General features: G+C 46.8%; 1 protein-coding gene across 4 annotated transcripts in view; it reads left to right on the plus strand.

Annotated features, from left to right (window-relative positions):
* Positions 1-23,910, plus strand: part of SLC29A4 (solute carrier family 29 member 4) — a 474,130-nt gene that overhangs the window by 441,755 nt on the left and 8,465 nt on the right. The gene's annotated exons all lie outside the window — the stretch shown is intronic.

Genomic DNA, 23,910 nt, shown 5'->3' on the forward strand with positions numbered 1-23,910 from the left:
ATCCAAGTAGTTTTGAGCTGTCTTTAAGGCAAAGTTAGTGTCAAAGTTACGCCAACATGTATGTCTATAGGAAAACGGATGGGACACAGTGATAACTAACAGAAACCACTGCACTTGTGCATGTTGTATGCTTAATGCATTGTTAAAAAAGGTACAAAAATAAACAATTTTTGGCGGCAGATGCCTGCCAGGGTTCATACATATAAGGTGGTAAAAGAAGAAGCAATGGCTTTTGACAAGCCCTCAAAAAATTTACCCTTTTTATTGGCAGATGCCTGCTGGAGTTCATCCATACATGGATGTAAAAGCAACAGGCAATGGCTTTTCACAAGCCCTCCAAAAATTGACCCGTTTTATTGGCAGATGCCTGCCGGGGTTCATCCATACATGGATGTAAAAGCAACAAGCAATGGCTTTTAACAAGCCCTCCAAAAATGTACCCTTTTTATTGGCAGATGCCTGCCGGGGTTCATCCATACATGGATGTAAAAGCAACAAGCAATGGCTTTTCACAAGCCCTCCAGGCCTGCTTGTAGCAGACGGCAGTGGAGGTGTATTGGTGGTAGTAGAGGTAGCCAACGGACAGCAAGGGTGGTGGTAGTAGTAGTATCAGCACTTAAAAAGAGACTGGACAGTCACAGGACAAAGCCCTGTGGTGGGGCAGGCCTGCTTGTAGCAGACGGCAGTGGAGGTGTATTGGTGGTAGTAGAGGTAGCCAACGGACAGCAAGTGTGGTGGTAGTAGTAGTAGCAGCACATTAAAACAGACTGGACAGTCACAGAACAAAGCCCTGTGGTGGGGCAGGCCTGCTTGTAGCAGACGGCAGTGGAGGTGTATTGGTGGTAGTAGAGGTAGCCAACGGACAGCAAGGGTGGTGGTAGTAGGAGTAGCAGCACATTAAAACAGACTGGACAGTCACAGGACAAAGCCCTGTGGTGGGGCAGGCCTGCTTGTAGCAGACGGCAGTGGAGGTGTATTGGTGGTAGTAGACGTAGCCAACGGACAGCAAGGGTGGTAGTAGTAGTAGCAGCACATTAAAACAGACTGGACAGTCACAGACAAAGCCCTGTGGTGGGGCTTGCCTCAGGCCTGCTTGTAGCAGACGGCAGTGGCGGTGTATTGGTGGTAGTAGAGGTAGCCAACGGACAGCAAGGGTGGTGGTAGTAGTAGTAGCAGCACATTAAAACAGACTGGACAGTCACAGGACAAAGCCCTGTGGTGGGGCAGACCTGCTTGTAGCAGACTGCAGTGGAGGTGTATTGGTGTTAGTAGAGGTAGCCAACGGACAGCAAGGGTGGTAGTAGTAGTAGTAGCAGCACATTAAAACAGACTGGACAGTCACAGACAAAGCCCTGTGGTGAGGCAGGCCTGCTTGTAGCAGACGGCACTGGGGGTGGATTGGTGGTAGAAGTAGTAGCAGCACCAACAGCGGCACATTAAAAAAATAGTGGACAGGACAGAATCCCGTAGTAGCAGGCGGCAGTAGCAGGCGGCAGCAGCAGCAATGTCAGATCTAATCAGTGGCATCAGGCACAGGGGTTTTAAAATCCTCACCGATCCACGCTTGATTCATTTTCAGAAACGTGAGATTTTCCAAGCTGTTGGCGGACAATCTTGTTCGCTTAGGGTGACGATGCCCCCTACCGCGCTGAATACCCTCTCTGACGCTACACTGGAGGGTGGACAAGACAATACACCCATGGCAAACTGGGCCAGTTCTTGCCAATGATCCAATCTGCTGACCCAGAAGTCCATGGGGTCTGGGATCAGGATTACTGATGGAGAAAGTCCAGGTACGAGTGAACCTGGTTGTTTAGGTGCTGGTGATGGTTAACATCCCTTTGGTGACTACGATGTGTGTCAGGTCGGGATATTGGATGTAAAAATGTTGTCATCATATTTTCCAAACTGAATTGGCAGCTGCTGCTGACGCCTATTGCACAGGTAGCTCTGCCAGAGGCGGTGGAACGATGAGACAGTGGGGAGCGGAGAGTGGCCCCCCGGTCAGACATGCTTGCAGCAGGTGTTTGCCGTTTGAAAGCCGTGACAAGCTGGCTGCATAGCTTCTCTCGATAATAAGCCAATTTTGCCTCCCTCTCGGAAGGCGCAAAAAACTCCCCTATTCTGGCTTTATACCGAGGGTCTAAAAATGTGGCTATCCAGTACTCATCTCTTTGCTTCATGCTAACAATACGACAGTCAGCGCGCATGTAACGAAGCATACAGCTCGCCATCCTGGCCAGCGTTTCAGAGGGCCCGGTTGGTTCCATCTCCGCCCCATACTGTCATGGTTGTCCATCGTCAAGGTCGTCGTCAGACTCGTCATCATCACTGTCATGTTGTGCAGCTGCCTCGTCCCCTATCCCTTCCTGTGATTCCATCTCCAAATCCAGCTCCTCTTCAGGTCCTGTTTCCTCATCCTCATCCTCCTCCTCCTCCTCCTCAACATCCATAGCCAGATGTGATCCTTCCTACATCCTTTGCTGAATCATCGCTGTGAGCGTTTGCTCCAGAATGAATATCAGCGACATAACATCGTTCATTCCGCTAGCGTCCCGGCTCACAAATCGTGTGGCCTCTGCAAAGGGCCTCAAAACGCGACATGCGTCTCTAACCAGCTGCCAGTGCCTGAGCTCGAAATTACACTGGCTCCAAACGCTGCCCGTTTGCTGCATCAGGAAATCATTCACGGCTTTCCGCTGTTCGTACAGACGGTCCAACATGTGCAGGGTGGAATTCCAGCGTGTTGGAACGTCGCAAATCAGGCTGTGTTCTGGGAGATTGTTTTGACGCTGCAAGTCCAGGAGGGCGTGCTTAAATGCATACGAACGTCTAAAGCTAATGCAAACCCTCCTGGACATGGCCAGCACACCCTTCAAACCAACATAGTACTTTAAGAAGCGTGTTATGACCAGATTGATCACATGTGCCATGCAAGGAGCGTGTGTCAGGTGACCTAGACGCAGTGCAGCCACAACGTTCTTCCCGTTATCTGAGACAACATTGCCCAGTGTGAGTTTCAGAGGAGACAGCCAGCGTGCGATTTCCTCCTTGATGCACAGCAGCAGCTCGTGCCCTGTGTGGCTTTTCTCGCCCAGACTCAGCAGGTGTAAGACAGCGTTGTGGCGCTTCACCTTGCACCTATGAAAAGAGGAGGGAGGAGGAGTGGAAGATACGCTGTGTCCTGTCGGGGACAGGAAGACCTCCATTGAGGAGGGCAAGGAGGAGGAGGAGGAGTAGGAGGAGGAGGATGGTAGGCGCCTGGTGTCCGGAGTTGAACCAGAAAGATACAAGCGTGGAGGTGGTAATGCCTGGCATTGCTGCGGTGGTGCATCGGACTCCAAAATATTGACCCAGTGGTCCGTGAAAGACATGTACTGTCCCTGCCCATAGTTGCTGCTCCACGTGTCGACGGTGGCATGTACCCTGCTGCACACGGATAATTGCAAGGACTGGCCCACCTTTTCCTCCACGGGCTTGTGCAAGGCAGGGACAGCTGTTTTGGAGAAGTAATGGCGGCTAGGTATTCGCCACCTAGGCTAAGCGCACGGCATCAATTGCTTGAAGCTGGCGGAGTTGACCAGGTGGTACGGCAGCGACTGCACCACCAACAACTTAGCCAGGTGTGAATTAAGCCGCACGACAAGTATATATTGTTGCTTATTGGACAACGATTGCGTAATGGATAACTGAAGGGACGTAGGAGGAGCACTAGATGACAGTGATGATGATGATGACAACGAGATGGTGGATAAGGCCTGGCTACTACTTAGATGACAGGGACTCGGAGCAGCAGCGGCAGAGGGGTCATCATTAGATGTACATGATTGTGGGGCATGTCGATTGTCCCACATGGCCTTGTGATGCCGCTCCATGTGTTTACGTAGAGTGGTAGTTCCTACATTGCTGCCCTGCCCACGCCTTACTTTCTGCTTGCTGATACGGCACTGTGCCATGTTTTCGTCCTCCGGGAAGGTACAGAAAAATTGCCACACGGCAGAGTACCGTAAAGAGGTAGTACCACCACCACCACCACCACCACCACCCGAGCTTGCCCCTTGTCTGCAGGCTTTTTTCGGGAGCCTACACCAGTAGAAGCAGTGTGGCCGTCACCGGCTCCTGAGCTGACCCTACCGCTGCAACGTTTTGCAGATTGACTTCTGCCCCTACCTCGGCTTGGCTGTTTATCACTGCCAGTGCCGCCACTACTACCCTCCTCCTCTGACGCCGTCATCACCTCGTCACCTGGTTCCCACGTCCTGTCTAAAACAACATCATCATAGCCCTCCTCATCATCCCCGCCACTTCTGTCACTGTGTTGTGAATGTGATGTGACATCATGGCGGGCTCCATGCCCCCCCTCATTACTGCGTCTGCCACCACGGCTACCACCAACACCCCCACTACCACAGCTATGCGTCTCGGACACCGCTTCCACCTCCACCGCCGCAACACACTCCGTTGGCTGACTCGCAGAAAACAAATCATCATCACTATGTTGTTCAGTATCTTCCTTCGCACCTGAGGAGATGTCTCTTAGGACTCTCAGAAAAGATAGCTTCCCGCTAGGAAGGGGGAGTGAAGACATAAATGATGGAATGGAAACGCTAGAAATACTCTACTGTCACTGTGCCAAGGAACTGTAGAGGATCTGGAATCCAAGGAAACCTGGCTTGAAGCCAGATCGTCAGAGTTTTCCTGCTGAGATGACCGCGAGCCAGTCAACCAGTCCACAATGGCCGTATTGTCTAAAATAACCCGCCCACCGGAGGAGATGGACAAGTCTGGCTTGCTGATACTGCTACTACTACCAGCAGGCACATGGCTGCTGCTACTAGTAGAACTGGGCACATGTCTTGTGCCAAAAATTCTGGTACTTGGTCTGGAACCAACAGATCCAACATTTGGACTGGAAGAGGACATGGCATGGGTGTTTTTTCCTCTACCCCGTCCTTTCACAACATTTTTTTTACCAGACATTTCACTGCTGGAGTGCAGCAAGTTGAATCAAAACCCCTTCCCCTACTAGAGGAATGAGGCCCTTATAAAATATTATTTGGACTGGCTGAAAATGAGTGACTGTGAATAGGTGGCAGTCAGTGTATGCTGTGACTTGTATAATAGCACCAAAGGCACCGGCTGTACTTAATTAGCACATTGAATTAAACCCTTAGACAGAAATGAGGCCCTTTTAAATTGTTATTCGGACTGGCGGAAAATCAGTGACTCATAAGGTGCCAGTCAGTCAGGGAATGCTGTGCGTTGTAGTACTACAAAGGCTGCCTGTATTGTAAGTTGGATGTTAACCCATGCAACGGGGATGAGCCCCTTATAAAAGCTTATTCAAACACTGGCTTGGCAAATGGCAATGAATGAGAATTTCTATCAGCCACTGTGCACTCAGGGAATGCTGGGCATTGTAGTACTACAAAGGCTGCCTGTATTGCAAGTTGGATGTTAACCCATGCAACGGGGATGAGCCCCTTATAAAAGCTTATTCACACACTGGCTTGGCAAATGGCAATGAATGAGAATTTCTATCAGCCACTGTGCACTCAGGGAATGCTGGGCATTGTAGTACTACAGCTGCCTGCCTGGATTGCAAGTTGGATGTTAACCCATGCAACGGGGATGAGCCCCTTATAAAAGCTTATTCACACACTGGCTTGGCAAATGGCAATGAATGAGAATTTCTATCAGCCTCTGTGCACTCAGGGAATGCTGGGCATTGTAGTACTACAAAGGCTGCCTGTATTGCAAGTTGGATGTTAACCCATGCAACGGGGAGGAGTCCCTTATAAAAGCTTATTCACACACTGGCTTTTCAATTGGCAATGAATGAGAATTTCTATCAGCCACTGTGCACTCAGGGAATGCTGGGCATTGTAGTACTACAGCTGCCTGCCTGGATTGCAAGTTGGATGTTAACCCATGCAACGGGGATGAGCCCCTTATAAAAGCTTATTCACACACTGGCTTGGCAAATGGCAATGAATGAGAATTTCTATCAGCCACTGTGCACTCAGGGAATGCTGGGCATTGTAGTACTACAGCTGCCTGCCTGGATTGCAAGTTGGATGTTAACCCATGCAACGGGGATGAGCCCCTTATAAAAGCTTATTCACACACTGGCTTGGCAAATGGCAATGAATGAGAATTTCTATCAGCCACTGTGCACTCAGGGAATGCTGGGCATTGTAGTACTACAAAGGCTGCCTGTATTGCAAGTTGGATGTTAACCCATGCAACGGGGATGAGCCCCTTATAAAAGCTTATTCACACGCTGGCTTGGCAAATGGCAATTAATGAGAATTTCTAAACAGCCACTATGCACTCAGGGAATGCTGGGCATTGTAGTACTACAGCTGCCTGCCTGGATTGCAAGTTGGATTGTTAACCCATGCAACGGGGATGAGCCCCTTATAAAAGCTTATTCACACACTGGCTTGGCAAATGGCAATGAATGAGAATTTCTATCAGCCACTGTGCACTCAGGGAATGCTGGGCGTTGTAGTACTACAGCTGCCTGCCTGGATTGCAAGTTGGATGTTAACCCATGCAACGGGGATGAGCCCCTTATAAAATCTTATTCACACACTGGCTTGGCAAATGGCAATGAATGAGAATTTCTATCAGCCACTGTGCACTCAGGGAATGCTGGGCGTTGTAGTACTACAGCTGCCTGTCTGGATTGCAAGTTGGATTGTTAACTCATGCAACGGGGATGAGCCCCTTATAAAAGCTTATTCACACACTGGCTTGGCAAATGGCAATAAATGAGAATTTCTATCAGCCACTGTGCACTCAGGGAATGCTGGGCGTTGTAGTACTACAGCTGCCTGCCTGGATTGCAAGTTGGATTGTTAACCCATGCAACGGGGATGAGCCCCTTATAAAAGCTTATTCACACACTGGCTTGGCAAATGGAAATGAATGAGAATTTCTATCAGCCACGGTGCACTCAGGGAATGCTGGGAGTTGTAGTACTATAGCTGCCTGCCTGGATTGTAAATTGGATTGTTAACCCATGCAACGGGGATGAGCCCCTTATAAAAGCTTATTCACACACTGGCTTGGCAAATGGCAATGAATGAGAATTTCTATCAGCCACTGTGCACTCAGGGAATGCTGGGCGTTGTAATACTACAAAGGCTGCCTGTATTGCAAGTTGGATGTTAACCCATGCAACGGAGATGAGCCCCTTATAAAAGCTTATTCACACACTGGCTTGGCAAATGGCATTGAATGAGAATTTCTATCAGCCACTGTGCACTCAGGGAATGCTGGGCGTTGTAGTACTACAGCTGCCTGCCTGGATTGCAAGTTGGATGTTAACCCATGCAACGGGGATGAGCCCCTTATAAAAGCTTATTCACACACTGGCTTGGCAAATGGCAATGAATGAGAATTTCTATCAGCTACTGTGCACTCAGGGAATGCTGGGCGTTGTAGTACTACAGCTGCCTGCCTGGATTGCAAGTTGGATGTTAACCCATGCAACGGGGATGAGCCCTTATAAAAGCTTATTCACACACTGGCTTGGTAAATGGAGAATTTGTATTGCAATTTGGATGCTGAGAGTAGACTCCCGCTGTAGTGGATGAGCCCCTTCGATTGCTGGATTCCTGGCTTTTAGATTCCTAAAGCTTTCCCTTACTGCACAGAGATGCTATCCCTAGAGCTCCTGTCTCTAAAATGGCCGCTGAGCTCCGTGCATAGACTATTATTGCAGGCTTGAGCCCGCCCCTATGCTGCCTCTCGATTGGCTGGGAGAGCCGTTTGCAAGGCATTATGGGGTAGCCTGATGTCAGGTGATATTTTGAAATCCTCCATTTTAGATCTAACATGTGGCAGGCGACAAAATGTAGCCGGGTTCGGTCAAAACGTGTTCGGCCGAACCCGGTGAAGTTCGGATTCGCTGCGAACCAAACTTTTAACGATGTTCGGACCGAAACCGGGTTCAGTTGTCCCGGTTCGCTCATCTCTAGTTGTGGTTATAAAGGAATTTATTTCCACATGTGGTGTTTATGGTGTTGGTGGGGGAACGAGCACTGAGACCACCACCAATCGCTAGAACGAAGCAGTGAGCGCTCAGCCGCTTCGTGTCTGTTCGACTTTTTCCAGAAATAAATGTATCGGAGGATGGACTCAATAGAAAGTGAAGACGGTCATCAAGAAGTGGTGTAATGATAGGGGGTAGGGAGACAGACAAGTGAGCCCTAATCTACCCGCCACTCAGTCCCTGCCTACTTGCAACAACCCGCCCTAGGCGACGGGGTACAACTGGGCGTCGGTCCCTACGCTCAATAAGTGCACGACAGACAAACAGACAAGGGTACACAGAAGCTAAGGGAAATGGGGCAGTTTCCCACGGCAACACCGTGAGCAACAAGAGTGGTGAATGAGCCGAGTCAAACCAGGAGTGTACGAGGTACCAAACGCAGAGCAGGAGAGTAGTGAACAAGCCGAGTCAAACCAGGAGTGTACGAGGTACCAAACGCAGAGCAGGAGAGTAGTCAGTAAGCCAGGGTCAATATGAAGCAGGGTCAAATAGTTCAGAAGCTGCAGCAGGGCCAGGAAACCAAACGAGAAGAATCACAAGCAAGGAGGAACAGGAAAGGCAGGCATAAATAGACAGAGGGCGGGAGGGCCAGGCTGTGATAGGCTTTCCCACTCCTAAGCCTGCCATCCTGAGTGGTGGAAGATGGAGTCAGTCTCACAGACATAGAAGCAGGTGCAGACTGATTACCTATGGGCGTTGACAAAGAAACTGTGCCTGGCAGATCCTTTACAGTACCCCCCCTTTTATGAGGGGCCACCGGACGCTCTCTAGGTGGACCTTGTTTATTGGGGAAAAGAAGGTGGAACCTCCTGACCAATACCCCAGCGTGAACATCCCGGGCGGGTGCCCAAGTCCTCTCCTCAGGACCGTATCCTCTCCAATGGACCAGGTACTGGAGGGAGCCTTGGACCATCTTGCTGTCCACAATCTTTGCCACCTCGAATTCTACCCCCTCAGGGGTGAGAACGGGGACAGGAGGTTTCCTCGAGGGAGCCAAGGACGGGGAGCAGCGTTTAAGGAGGGAGGCATGAAACACGTTGTGTACTCGAAAAGATGGGGGCAACTCCAGTCAGAAGGAGACAGGATTGAGGACTTCAATGACCTTGTGCGGCCCTATAAACCGGGGAGCAAGCTTCTTGGACGGGACTTTAAGGCGCAAGTTCTTAGATGATAGCCACACCAGATCCCCAACCATAAACAAGGGGTTAGCAGAACGTCTTCTATCTGCCTGAGTTTTTTGTATGCTCTGGGACGCCTCTAGGTTCTTCTGAACCTGGGCCCAGACTGTGCACAGTTCCCGATGAACGACCTCTACCTCAGGATTGTTGGAACTACCAGGTGAAACGGAGGAGAACCGTGGATTAAACCCAAAATTACAGAAAAAGGGGGAGACCCCTGACGAGTTACTGACCCGGTTATTAAGGGAAAATTCGGCGAGGGGAATGACTGAGACCCAATCATATTGACAGTCAGAGATAAAACACCTTAAATATTGTTCTAGAGACTGGTCCTCTCAGTTTGGCCATTAGTTTCAGGATGGAAGGCAGAGGAGAAGGACAGATCAATCTCCAACTTTTTACAGAAGGCTCTCCAAAACAATGAAACAAATTGTACCCCTCTGTCAGAAACAATATTGACAGGGACCCCATGGAGACGCAGGATGTGTTTGACAAACAAGGTAGCTAACGTCTTAGCATTGGGTAGTTTCTTGAGGGGCACAAAGTGGCACATCTTACTGAAGCGGTCTACTACAACCCACACCACCGACTTGCCTTGAGATGGAGGCAAATCGGTGATAAAATCCATGGAGATATGGGTCCAAGGTCTCTGGGGAATGGGCAAAGAACGTAGTAAGCCCGCTGGTCGGGACCTGGGAGTCTTGGACCTAGCGCAAACCTCACAAGCGGCGACGTAGGCCTTAACGTCTTTAGGCAACCCAGGCCACCAATAGTTTCTGGCAATGAGGTGCTTGGTACCCAGGATGCCAGGATGACCAGATAGTGCGGAGTCATGATTTTCCCTAAGTACCCTTAGCCGGAATTGCAGGGGAACAAACAGCTTGTTCTCAGGAAGGTTCCCGGGAGCTGAACCTTGATCAGCCGCAATTTCAGAGACTAAATCAGAATCAATAGAGGAAATGATTATACCTGGAGGCAAAATACAAGCAGGATCTTCCTCAGAAGGAGGGCTGGCCATGAAGCTACGCGACAGTGCATCAGCCTTAATATTTTTAGACCCAGCCCTATAGGTAACCAAAAAGTTGAATCTGGTAAAAAAACAACGCCCATCGAGCTTGTCTCGGGTTTAGCCTCCGGGCAGATTCTAGGAAAACCAGATTCTTGTGGTCGGTAAGGACCGTTACCCGGTGCCTAGCCCCTCCAGGAAGTGGCGCCACTCTTCAAATGCCCATTTAATGGCTAAGTGTTCGCGGTTGCCAATATCATAGTTACTCTCATTGGGTGAAAACTTCCTGGAGAAGTAGGCACAGGGACGGAGATGGGTGAGGGACCTGGTACCCTGGGACAAGACAGCCCCCACTCCCACCTCGGACGCGTCAACCTCCACGATAAATACCTCCATTTGGTTGGGCTGAACCATCACCGGGGCCGAGATAAAGCACTTCTTAAGGACCTCAAAAGCCTAGACAGCCTCAGGAGGCCAATGGAGGAGATTAGCACCTTTGCGAGTGAGATCCGTAAGAGGCTTAGCGATGACCGAGAAGTTAGCAATAAATCTCCTGTAATAATTAGCGAACCCTAAGAAGCACTGTAACGCCTTCAGGGAGGCAGGTTGGACCCATTCCGCCACAGCCTGGACCTTGGCGGGGTCCATGTGGAATTCATGAGGAGTGAGGATTTGACCCAAAAATGGTATATCCTGCACCCCAAACACACATTTTTCGGTCTTCGCAAACAGTTTGTTTTCCCGAAGGACCTGGAGCAACTTCCTGACATGCACAATGTGGGAGGACCAGTCCTTGGAAAACACAAGTATGTCAGCAAGGTACACTACAAGAAAAACCCCCAGGTAATCTCTTAAAATCTCATTTATGAAATTCTGGAACACCGCGGGAGCATTACACAACCCAAAGGGCATGACGAGGTATTTGAAATGACCTTCGGGCGTGTTAAACGCAGTCTTCCACTCATCCCCCTCTTTGATGCGGATAAGGTTATACGCCCCCCGTAGATCAAACTTAGAGAACCATTGGGCCCCCTGAACCTGATTAAAGAGATCAGAAATCATAGGAAGGGGATACTGGTTCCTTACAGTGACCTTATTCAAGTTACGGTAGTCAATGCATGGCCTAAGACCACCATCCTTCTTCCCTACGAAGAAGAAGCCAGCACCTACCGGAGAAGTAGAGGGGCGAATGTAACCCTTGGCCAGGCATTCCTGGATATACTCTCTCATGGCTTCACGTTCGGGACAAGAGAGATTAAATATCCTACCCTTAGGGAGCTTAGCTCCTGGTACCAAATCGATAGCGCAATCGTATTCTCTATGAGGAGGTAACACTTCGGAGGCCTCCTTAGAAAAACATCAGCGAATTCCTGAACAAACTCAGGTAGCGTCTTCACCTCCTCAGGGGGAGAAATAGAATTAACAGAAAAACATGACGTCAAGCATTCATTACCCCATTTGGTAAGATCCCCAGTATTCCAGTCAAGCGTGGGATTATGCAACTGCAACCAGGGAAGGCCTAAAACCAAATCGGACGATAATCCCTGCATCAACAGTACAGAGCACTGCTCCAAAAGCATGGAGCCAACAAGGAGTTCAAAAACAGGGGTATGCTGTGTAAAATAACCATTAGCAAGAGGAGTGGAGTCGATACCCACTACCGGGACAGGTTTAGGCAAATCAATCAAAGGCATAGCTAGAGACATAGCAAATTCCACAGACATGATATTAGCAGAAGACCCTGAATCCACGAAGGCACTGCCGGTAGCAGACCTACCACCAAAAGAGACCTGAAAGGGAAGCAAGATTTTATTACATTTCATATTTACGGGAAATACCTGTGCGCCCAAGTGACCTCCCCGATGATCACTTAGGCGCGGAAGTTTTCCGGCTGCTTATTCTTACGCCTAGTACAGGTGTTCACTTGATGCTTGTCATCCCCACAATAGAAGCAGAGACCATTCTTCCTGCGGAACTCTCTACTTTGTCGGGGGGACACGGAGGCCCCGAGTTGCATAGGTACCTCCGAGTCTTCCGTGGAAGAGCGAAGCAACGGAACCTCGGGAGGCATCATGGGGGAGTCAGAGGGGAAAACACAAAAACGTTCAAGTTGTCGTTCCCTGAGACGTCGGTCAAGTCGTACCGCTAAAGCCATAACCTGGTCTAGGGAGTCAGAAGAGGGATAGCTAACTAGCAGGTCTTTCAGGGCGTTCGACAGACCCAACCTAAACTGGCACCTTAAGGCAGGGTCATTCCACCGAGAAGCTACGCACCACTTCCTAAAGTCAGAACAATAGTCCTCAACAGGTCTCTTACCCTGACGTAAGGTCACCAGCTGACTCTCGGCAAAGGCAGTCTTGTCAGTCTCGTCATAAATGAGTCCGAGAGCAGAAAAGAAAAGATCAACGGAAGAAAGTTCAGGGGCGTCAGGAGCCAAGGAGAAGGCCCATTCTTGGGGCCCTTCCTGGAGCCGGGACATAATTATACCCACCCACTGGCTCTCAGAACCTGAGGAGTGGGGCTTTAAGCGAAAATAGAGCCTACAACTCTCCCGAAAGGAGAGAAAAGTCCTCCGGTCCCCTGAGAACCGGTCAGGCAACTTGAGGTGGGGTTCAAGAGGTGAGGTGAGGGGCACTACCATGGTAGCATCAGGCTGGTTGACCCTCTGAGCCAGGGCCTGGACCTGTAGGGAGAGACCCTGCATTTGCTGAGCCAGGGTCTCAAGGGGGTCCATAGTAGTGTGAGGGACCAGAGTAGACTAGGTATATAGGCTTGTGATTATGTAATGATAGGGGGTAGGGAGACAGACAAGTGAGCCCTAATCTACCCGCCACTCAGTCCCTGCCTACTTGCAACGACCCGCCCTAGGCGACGGGGTACAACTGTGCAACGGTCCCTTCGCTCAATAAGTGCACGACAGACAAACAGACAAGGGTACACAGAAGCTAGGGAAATGGGGCAGTTGCCCACGACAACACCGTGAGCAACAAGAGTGGTGAACGAGCTGAGTCAAACCAGGAGTGTACGAGGTACCAATCGCAGAGCAGGAGAGTAGTGAACAAGCCGAGTCAAACCAGGAGTGTACGAGGTACCAAACGCAGAGCAGGAGAGTAGTCAGTAAGCCAGGGTCAATATGAAGCAGGGTCAAATAGTTCAGAAGCTGCAGCAGGGCCAGGAAACCAAACGAGAAGAATCACAAGCAAGGAGGAACAGGAAAGGCAGGTATAAATAGACAGAGGGCGGGAGCTAGCTCAGTCTGGCCAGGCTGTGATAGGCTCTCCCACTCCTAAGCCTGCCATCCTGAGTGGTGGAAGATGGAGTCAGTCTCACAGACATAGAAGCAGGTGCAGACTGATTACCTATGGGCGTTGACACAGAAACTGTGCCTGGCAGATCCTTTACAAGTGGATTACATTTGCAGAGGCGTAGCTAGGTTCTCCAGCACCCGGGGCAAAGATTCAGTTTGGCGCCCCCCCCCCAACCTCTTTCCCGAGATCTCCTTCCCCCTCGCCGTGTTTGTTTTCTCTACCAATCGACGTGTCATTTCTTTTTATGTAACGCGAGCATAAAATTATTTGTACATTTCACAAGCAATATGGTCCTATACACAACACAAGAACCAAGCTCGGTACATATATACAGCCTCAGAACAAATACAGCTGTGCAACCCCTGCCGTATAGGTTTGTACGGCGTAAAACTACAGCTCCCAGCATAGCCCGAACAATGGTAAGGATATGCTGGGAGATGCCGTTTCACAAAAAATAAATCCTATCATAATCATCTCACTGCAGATCATACAGTGACTACAGTGCTGATTAGAGGCAGAATAAACATTTACATTAAGTGACTCACCGGTGACGTCTCAGATTCTAGTTCTTTTTCTCCATTTGGTCCAGACCTCTATGATGACTTCTCCCGGTCACAGCCCATTTCTGCAGTTTGCCGCTCACATGTCTTCAGCTTCTCACTTTTCCAACATTTCTGCACCTATAAATAAATATAAAGTTATCATTATACCACACACTACACCCCTAAATATAATAGTGACATACACTTCACCTCTAATTATAATAGCACCATACACCGTGTCCCACACACATACTGTGCCCCCTGTAGATAGTGCCTGCCATAGAGCCCCTGTAGATAGTGCCCCCATATAGATCACCCCTGTATATAGTGTCCCACAAATAACTCCCCCTATAGTGCTCTACAGATAGCCCACCCCTGTATATAGCCCCCTGTAGATATATCCCACCCTTGTATATAGAGCTCTACAGATAGCCCAACCATGTATGTAGCCCCCCTGTAGATATAGCCCACCCCTGTATATAGCCCCCTTGTACATATAGTCCACCCCTGTATATAGTGCTCCACATATAGTCCACCCCTGTATATAGTGTTTCACAGATAGCCCACCCCTGTATATAGCCCACCCTTGTACATATAGTCCACCCCTGTATATAGTGCTCCACTAGATAGTCCACCCCTGTATATAGTGCTCCACAGATAGCCCACCCCTGTATATACTATATACAAGAGTGGGCTATCTGTGGAGCACTATATACAGGGGTGGACTATATGTACAAGGGGGCTATATACAGGGGTGGGCTTTCTGCGGAGCACTATAGGGGGAGCTATTTGTGGGATACTATATACAGGGGTGGGCTATATCTACAGGGGGACTATATACAGGGGGGCCATATCTACAGGGGGACCATATCTACAGGGGGACCAATCTACAGAGGTGGGCTATACACAGGGCTGGGATATACACAGGGGGGCTATATCTACAGAGGGGGGCTATATACAGGAGTGGGCTATACACAGGGGGTCTATATACAGGGGTGGGCTATGCACAGGGGGGCTATATCGGGTGGGCTATACATAGTGGGGCAATATACAGGGGTGGGCTATATACAGGGGGAATATATCTACAGGGAGCTATATCTACAGGGCTGGGCTATATAAAGGGCGACGATATCTACAGGGGGGGCTATATACTTGGGTGGGCTATCTATGGAGCACCATATACAGGGGTGGGCTATATCTACAGGGGGCTATATACTATATAGCCCACCCCTGTATATGGTGCTCTATAGACAGCCCACTCCAGTATATAGCTCCCCTGTAGATATAGTCCCCCTGTTTATAGCCCCCCTGTAGATATAGTCCCCCTGTAGATATAGTCCCCCTGTATATAGCCCAGCAGATATAGTCCCCCTGTATATAGCCCAGCCCTGTAGATATAGTCCCCCTGTATATAGCCCCCCTGTAGATATTGTCCCCCTGTATATAGCCCCCCTGTAGATATAGTCCCCCTGTATATAGCCCAGCCCTGTAGATATAGTCCCCCTGTATATAGCCCAGCCCTGTATATACCCCCCCTGTAGATTTTTTCCCCCTGTATATAGCCCAGCACTGTAGATATAGTCCCCCTGTATATAGCCCCCTGTAGATATAGTCCCCCTGTATATAGCCCAGCCCTGTATATAGCCCCCCTGTAGATATAGTCCCCCTGTATATAGCCCCCCTGTAGATATAGTCCCCCTGTATATAGCCCCCCTGTAGATATAGTCCCCCTGTATATAGCCCAGCCCTGTAGATATAGTCCCCCTGTATATAGCCCAGCCCTGTAGATATAGTCCCCCTGTATATAGCCCAGCCCTGTAGATATAGTCCCCCTGTAGATAGACACCCCCCGTAAAGCCCCCCGCGAGTAGACAAAGTCCCCCCCCGCCCGCAGATACAGCCACGCACTTCTATTACAATTTAAAAAAAAACAATAAAAAAAACATTTCAAACTCACCTTATTCCCGCTCCCACGCCGTCCGGCAGCCATGGAGACCTGCTCTCTTCTGCGCAGGTCTCCAGGGGGTTGAACGCGGCGTCTATGAAAGGCGCTGATTGGCTGGGCAGGAGAGGCGCTGAATGGCCGGGCACGGAATGTGCCCGGTCATTCATTGCTTCTAATTGTACCTGTGTCCATGCGACACAGGTACAATTATAGTGCAGGGGGAGGGGGCGCTGGCGCCCCCCTCTGAACTGCGCCCGGGGCACATGCCCCGCTTGCCCCCCCCTAGCTACGCCCCTGACATTTGGCACAACAGTGACTATACCAAGAACTGGACGTCCCTCAAAACTTGATGAAAAGACAAGACAAAAATTGGTCAGTGAGGCTACCAAGAGGCCTACAGCAACATTAAAGAGCTGCAAGACTTTCTGGCACGTACTGATTGTGGGACAACAATTTCCTGTATTATTCATATGTCTGGGCTGTGGGGTACGGTCACAAGACGGAAGCCTTTTCTAACAAAGAAAAACATCCAAGCCCGGCTATGTTTTGCAAAGACCTACATCAAGTCTGCCAAAAGCATGTGGGAAAACGTATTATGGTCTGATAAGACCAATGTTGAACTTTTTGGCCATAATTCCAAAAGGTATTTTTGGCGCAAAGCCAACACAGCACATCACCAAAAGCACACCATACCCACAGTGAAGCATGATGGAGGAAGCATTATGCTTTGGGCCTGTTTTTCTGCAGCTTGAACTGGGGCTTTAGTCAAGGTGGAGGGAATTATAAACAGTTCCAAATATAAGGCAATATTGGCACAAAACCTGAAGGCTTCTGCTAAAAAGCTTAAGATGAAGAGGAATTTCACCTTTCAGCACGACAATGACCCAAAACATACCTCCAAATCAACAAAAGAATGGCTTCACCAGAAGAAGATCAAAGCTTTGGAATGGCCCAGCCAGTGAATCCTGGGTAGCAAGTTTCGCAATAACATATCCTTTTCTTATAGTTTTTTCGATTGTAGCCTCTCTCTTGGAATCTACTAGTAAGATCTCTTGCTTGTCTTTCAAATTTTTCATCACTGGAGCAGATATGCGACATTCTTAAAAATGTACCCCTTTGGAATGACCTTCTTGACCTGTGGTATGGTGTGGCATACAGAAGTGTGTTAGTTGAAGTAGATTTTCTATAAACATCAGTTGTAGTGAAACCTCTCGGATATCTTTCTATCAAAAGATCCAAAAATTCAATGCAAGTTTGACTGAACTTCTAGATGAGGTGATATTGAACTCATTTACATTTAGGCTGTTCAATAAATTCTCCAACTGCGACGTGGAGCCCTGCCAGATGAACAAAATGGAGAATTTCCCCCCACCCACCCCCAGGACCAGGCTGCCACCGACACTTGACACCTTATTACATATTTATATTTTTATATAATATTTCACTTGGACTGGGCTTGTTTTTTGCCATCCATTTTCTGCTTTTGCGGGGACTGACTGGGGATAGCAGCCCATGTTTCCGCTGTATTTCCTATTATAAGCACTGTATATGTTTTATATATAATATTTACACATGCATTGATATATATGAGTATCTACTATTTTGGCAGTATTTGCTTTGTAAACATTTGTGGTCATTGTTTGTACCTTTCTGTATTTTCCCCTATCTATTGTTGTACGCTTTAAAGGATGTACTGTTAGTATAGATATACTTCATAACATACATTTTCAATCTTGTTCCAAATGCTTGCCTTTTTTAGTCACAGACGCGCTCCATACATTCACTGTTGCCACTCTTTGGAGCGGTGCCGTTATGTACATACATTGTCCGAGTGACGAGCGTGCTGACGACGGTCACGTGCACTACGTCACTGCAGACTTGTGTGCGTGCGCTTGCGCCAATGGGGAGGGGGACTATATACCCCAATATTTTAGTTATTCTGTACCTTCTGACGAAGCTACTGGTTTAGCGGAACGAGCGTCGAGCTGTTGATCCTCCTTGCGACTTTTCACACACCAACATGTCTAGGGGTATACCTATTGTTTTCATGTTTCATCTGGTCCATTGCTCCTTTTGTCATTTGTATGGGCCGTCAGCATATATGGACTTGGCATTTCATTTTGGGAGTTTTTATTATGTTCTTGCTCTAATATGTTCATACCATATATTGTTTTGATCAATTACTATTTGCTGATATTCTATGATCTTACACCCAGGACATCCTTTAGGCACTTTTTTATGCCATATGCAATATTTGGTATTATATTGTCACACATTTTTTTTTATACACTGTATGGATATTACTATATTCTATACTCTGTCTACATGAGCCCGTAATTTGTGTGTGTTGTTTGCTTGAAGGTGCATTCTGTGCATTTGAGACTTTTCATCTTATGCCCCACTTTTCTCCATTTTAACTAATTGTACTATTGTCATTTATTGTTCTCTTGATTTTTTTGCTAACAAATTGAATATGGTAATTATTTACTTTAATATTTTTTCATGCATTTGTATTCATTATAGTCTATTGTAGGTTTTAGTGCTTTAAAAGGAGACCCTTTACCCTCTCATTGAGGCTATTTTTATAGGTTATTTAGTATGAAGGAGGCTGCTGGGAACGTTGTGAGAAAAGCAATTGGTGTGGAGACAGTGTGTGAGGGTGTATGGAAGAGAGGCACATGCGTTCAAAATCTGTCACTGTGCGGTGGAGGCATGCATGCCACTGAGTTACGCTGTAAAACTTTTATGGTGGTTATATTTAAAGAGGTGGCGAGCAGTGAATTCCAGAATGATTGATGCTAGTGGGAGTAGGGAGGAGTCAGAAAGAACATGAGAAAAGTGCAATTGACGATAGAGGTATCTATAAAGAAAGAAATGGCCTAACGGGAGGGCTGTATTGTCAGTGATTGGGACCAGTGGGCCCATTGGATCTATGAGGAAACCCCCACCCCCGAAGAACCTATTGCTAGGAGGGTTTAGGAGACATTAAGGGATGCTTGGGCAGTCCATTCCTGAACGAGGTAGAAGTCCATAGGAGGGTAGATAGAGCATGAGGACAAACAGCCTGGGCTAGTCATCCCCAGAGTTTTATGATTATGAAAAAAGTGAAGAATATGTACGTGGGTCGCCGACAAAAGATAGAGATGTAGACAAACCCCATCCGCATCTTCAGGGCATATGAGCACAGCCCTACTGATCCGGGGATGACCTGAGGACCAAACGAAGGATAAAATGAATCGCTGGATGCAGAACCAGAAAGAGGAGGAGTTTGTGTTAGGGATCGTCTGCAGAAGGTACTATTAACTAGGGAGTAGTGTCATCTTCAAAATGTTTACTTGTCCAAACCAGAAAAACTCCCTTTGATTCCAAGTCTCGATATCTCTTTGGAATCTGGTTAGTAAGGTGATGAAGTTATTGGCATACAGTTGGGAAACGTCAGTGGCTATATGCATTTTCAGGTAAATTATACCCTTTGAAGGCCAGGAGAAGGGAAAATTACTTTTGAGGGTCGTGATCTTATTTATTACAGGTTAATATAATTTGAACCCCTTAAAGAGGCTCTGTAACCACATTATATGTGCCCTATCTCCTATATAATGTGATTGGCGCTGTAATGTAGATAACAGCAGTATTTTTTTATTTAGAAAAACTATCAATTTTGACCAAGTTATGACCTATTTTAGATTTATGCTAATTTATGCTAATCTTGTTTTTTGCGGGACAAGTTGTAATTTTTAATAGCACCATTTTTGGGTACATAGAATTTATTGATTAACTTTTTTTGGGGGGGAGTAGAAAAGAACAGCAATTTCACCACACTTTCTTGCGTCCTAAATTTACACCATTTACCGTATGTTATAAATAACACAATAACTTTATTCAGCGGATTATTGCAATTGCTACGATACCAAATTTAAATATAATTTGTATGTTTACTACTTTTACACAGTAAAAACACTTTTTTTCAAAATTATTTATTTTTGTGTCTCTATATTTGAAGAGCCATAATATTTGTATTTTTTCGCCGATGCAGTTGTATGAGTGCTTTGTTTTTACGGGATGACTTGCAGTTTTTATTGGTACCATATTGGAGTGATGCGACTTTTTGATCACTTTTTATCAAAAAAAATTTAAGGCAGGATTCAAAGAAAACAGCAATTTTTGCATGGTTTTTTTATTTTATTTTACGACGTTCGCCCTGCGGGTTAAATTATGTAAAAACGTTATAGTTATGGTCGTTACAAACGCGGCGATACCAAATATGTGTAACTTTTTTACTTTATTTTGTTTTTTAATACTAAAGCAGTTTGTAAGGGGAAAAAGTGGGGTTTTAATTTTTTGTATACTTTTTTTAAACTTTTTATTAAACTTTTTATTTACTTTTTTACTAGTCCCACTAAGGGACTTCACTATGCGATCATCCGATCGCATTTATAATACACTGCAATACTTCTGTATTGCAGTGTATTAGTGCCTGTCCGTGTAAAACGGACAGGCATCTGCTGGGCCAGGACCTAGCAGGCATACACTACAGGCAGAACTGGGGGCCTTTATTAGGCCTTTATTAGGCCCCCCAGCTGCCATAGGAGACACTGGCACCCGACGATCTTATCGCTGGGTGCCGGTGGGATGAGAAGAATCTCCCCCCCTCTCTCCAAAACCACTCAGATGCGGCGCTCGCTATTGAGTGCCGCATCTGAGAGGTTAAACGGGTGAGATCGATACTGATATCGATCTCACCTGTTAGCGCAGGTATGCCCCCAGCCCTCAGCTACCTCTGGTAGCTGAGAGCAGGGAGATTTAACGGCTCCCTGCTCTGTTTATTTATTCCAATGTAGCGCCGTAAGAAGGCTATTGCATCAGGAATAAAGCCTGTTAGTGGACACTATCTGGTGGTCACTAACGGGTTAAGTGTGTTTCCTATGTTTTGGCATCACAGGACCTCTTCAAACCTGACATGGTGCCTAAAATACAGGGTGGGCCATTTATATGGATACATCTAAATAAAATGGGAATGGTTGGTGATATTAACTTCCTGTTTGTGGCACATTAGTATATGGGATGGGGGAAACTTTTCAAGCTGGGTGTTGACCATGGCGGCCATTTTGAAGTCGGCCATTTTGTATCCAACTTTCGTTTTTTCAATGGGAAGAGGGTCATATGACACATCAAACTTATCGATAATTTCACAAGAAAAACAATGGTGTGCTTGGTTTTAACGTTACTTTATTCTTTCATGAGTTATTTACAAGTTTCTGACCACTTATAAAATGTGTTCAAAGTGCTGCCCATTGTGTTGGAATGTCAATGCAACCCTCTTCTCCCACTCTTCACACACTGATAGCAACACCGCAGAAGAAATGCCTCCCGATCTGACCCCCTTAGACTTTTATCTTTGGGGTCATCTGAAGGCAATTGTCTATGCTGTGAAGATACGAGATGTGCAGCAACTGAAACTACGGATACTGGAAGCCTGTGCTAGCATTTCTTCTGCGGTGTTGCTATCAGTGTGTGAAGAGTGGGAGAAGAGGGTTGCATTAACAATCCAACACAATGGGCAGCACTTTGAACACATTTTATAAGTGGTCAGAAACTTGTAAATAACTCATGAAAGAATAAAGTAACGTTAAAACCAAGCACACCATTGTTTTTCTTGTGAAATTCTCGGTAAGTTTGATGTATTGAAAAAACGAAAGTTGGATACAAAATGGCTGACTTCAAAATGGCCACCATGGTCAACACCCAGCTTGAAAAGTTTCCCCCCTCCCATATACTAATGTGCCACAAACAGGAAGTTAATATCACCAACCATTCCCATTTTATTTAGGTGTATCCATATAAATGGCCCACCCTGTATATTGCAATAAAAAGGAGGCGCCAAAATCCACTAGGTGCTCCTTCATTTCCAAGGCAAGTCTTTTAGTCAAGTAGCACACTAGAGCCACATGTGAAATATTTAAAAAAAAAAAACTGCATAACCTGGGCAAAAGAAATTTAATTTCTGCAAAAAAAAATCTTAATCTAAAGAAACCTTCTAAATGTTGTTACAATTACTTTTATCGGTGCAGTTTTTAAAATTAAGTGTTAAAATTCATGGAGGGTTTCAGAACTGAGCTAGTCCCTAAAAAAAATAGAGAAATTGCTGCTAAAGTTATAAGCTTTGAAATGTCTTCGAAAAAAAAAAAGGATGTTCAAAAAATGATGCCAACATAAAGTAGACATATAGGAAATGTGAGCTAGTAACTATATTGTATGGCATTACCGTCTGTCTTACAAGAAGATACACCGCGTTCCAAATTATTATGCAAATGTTATTTTTCACTGATTTTCCTAAATAGTCGATGCAAATGACAGTCAGAATAATTTTCAAGCAATCAACCGTTGGAGTATAATGCAAATTTTATTGAACAAATCTCCTAATGATAACAGATTTTTTTTTAGAAGTAAAAAACTCAAAATGCAGTGTTTCAAATTATTATGCACAACAGGGATCAAAACATTTTAAAGGTTGTAAAGAGAACTAAAATGGTAATTAGTTGAATTTGCAGCATCAGGAGGTCATATTTACAGAAATCAAAAGCTCTTTAAATAAAAAAAAACTTAACAGGCCAAGTTACATGTTAACATAGGACCCCTTCTTTGATTTCATCTTCACAATTCTTGCATCCATTGAATTTGTTCGTATTTGGACAGTTTCTGCTTGAATATCTTTGCAGGATGTCAGAATAGCCTCCAGAGGCACCAGCGGCTTCAAATACCTGTTTGCTGCTTTGCAATGGCATTTTAGCAGCTGCTCTCCTAATCCTATTAATTTGTCTGGCAGAAACCTTCCTAATTATGCCTTTATCTGAACGAACCCGTCTGTGCTCTGAATCAGCCACAAATCTTTTCACAGTACGATGATCACGCTTAAGTTTTCTTGAAATATCCAATGTTTTCATACCTTGTCCAAGGTATTGCACTATTTCACGCTTTTCGGCAGCAGAGAGATCCCTTTTCTTTCCCATATTGCTTGAAACCTGTGGCCTGCTTAATAATGTGGAACGTCCTTCTTAAGTAGTTTTCCTTTGATTGGGCACACCTGGCAAACTAATTATCACAGGTGTCTGAGATTGATTACAATGATCCAAAGAGCCCTAAGGCCTGATTTACACGAGCGTATGTGTTTTGCGCACGCAAAAAAACGCAGCGTTTTGCATGCGCAAAAGGCACTTGACAGCTCCGTGTGTCATCAGTGTATGATGTGCGGCTGCGTGATTTTCGCGCAGCCGCCATCATAGAGATGAGGCTAGTCGACGTCAGTCACTGTCCAGGGTGCTGAAAGAGTTAACTGATCGGCAGTAACTCTTTCAGCACCCTCGACAGTGAATTACGATCACCATATTGAGTAACCTGTTTAAAAAAAAAGAGGTTCGTACTTACCGAGAACTTCCCGGCCGTTGCCTTGGTGACGCGTCCTTGGTGACGCGTCCTTGGTGACGCGTCCTTGGTGACGCGCCTCTCTTGACATCTGGCCCCACCTCCCTGGATGATGCGGCAGTCCATGTGACCGCTGCAGCCTGTGCTTGGCTTGTGATTGGCTGCAGCTGTCACTTGGACTGAATTGTCATCCCGGGAGGTCAGACTGGAGGAAGAAGCCGGGAGTTATCGGTAAGTCAGAACTTTTTTTTACACGTTCACGTATATTGGGATCGGAAGTCACTGTCCAGGGTGCTGAACCAGTTTAACTCGTTCAGCACCCTGGACAGTGACTGTCTCCTGCCGGGTTCGGTCAAAGCGAGTTCGGCCAAACCCGGTGAAGTTTGGTTCGCTCATCTCTAAGACACTCCGTTTGGATGTTTGTAAACAGAAAAGCACGTGGTGCTTTTC

This window comes from Rhinoderma darwinii, chromosome 6, assembly GCF_050947455.1.
Source record: "Rhinoderma darwinii isolate aRhiDar2 chromosome 6, aRhiDar2.hap1, whole genome shotgun sequence".
Taxonomy (NCBI): Eukaryota; Metazoa; Chordata; class Amphibia; order Anura; family Rhinodermatidae; genus Rhinoderma; species Rhinoderma darwinii.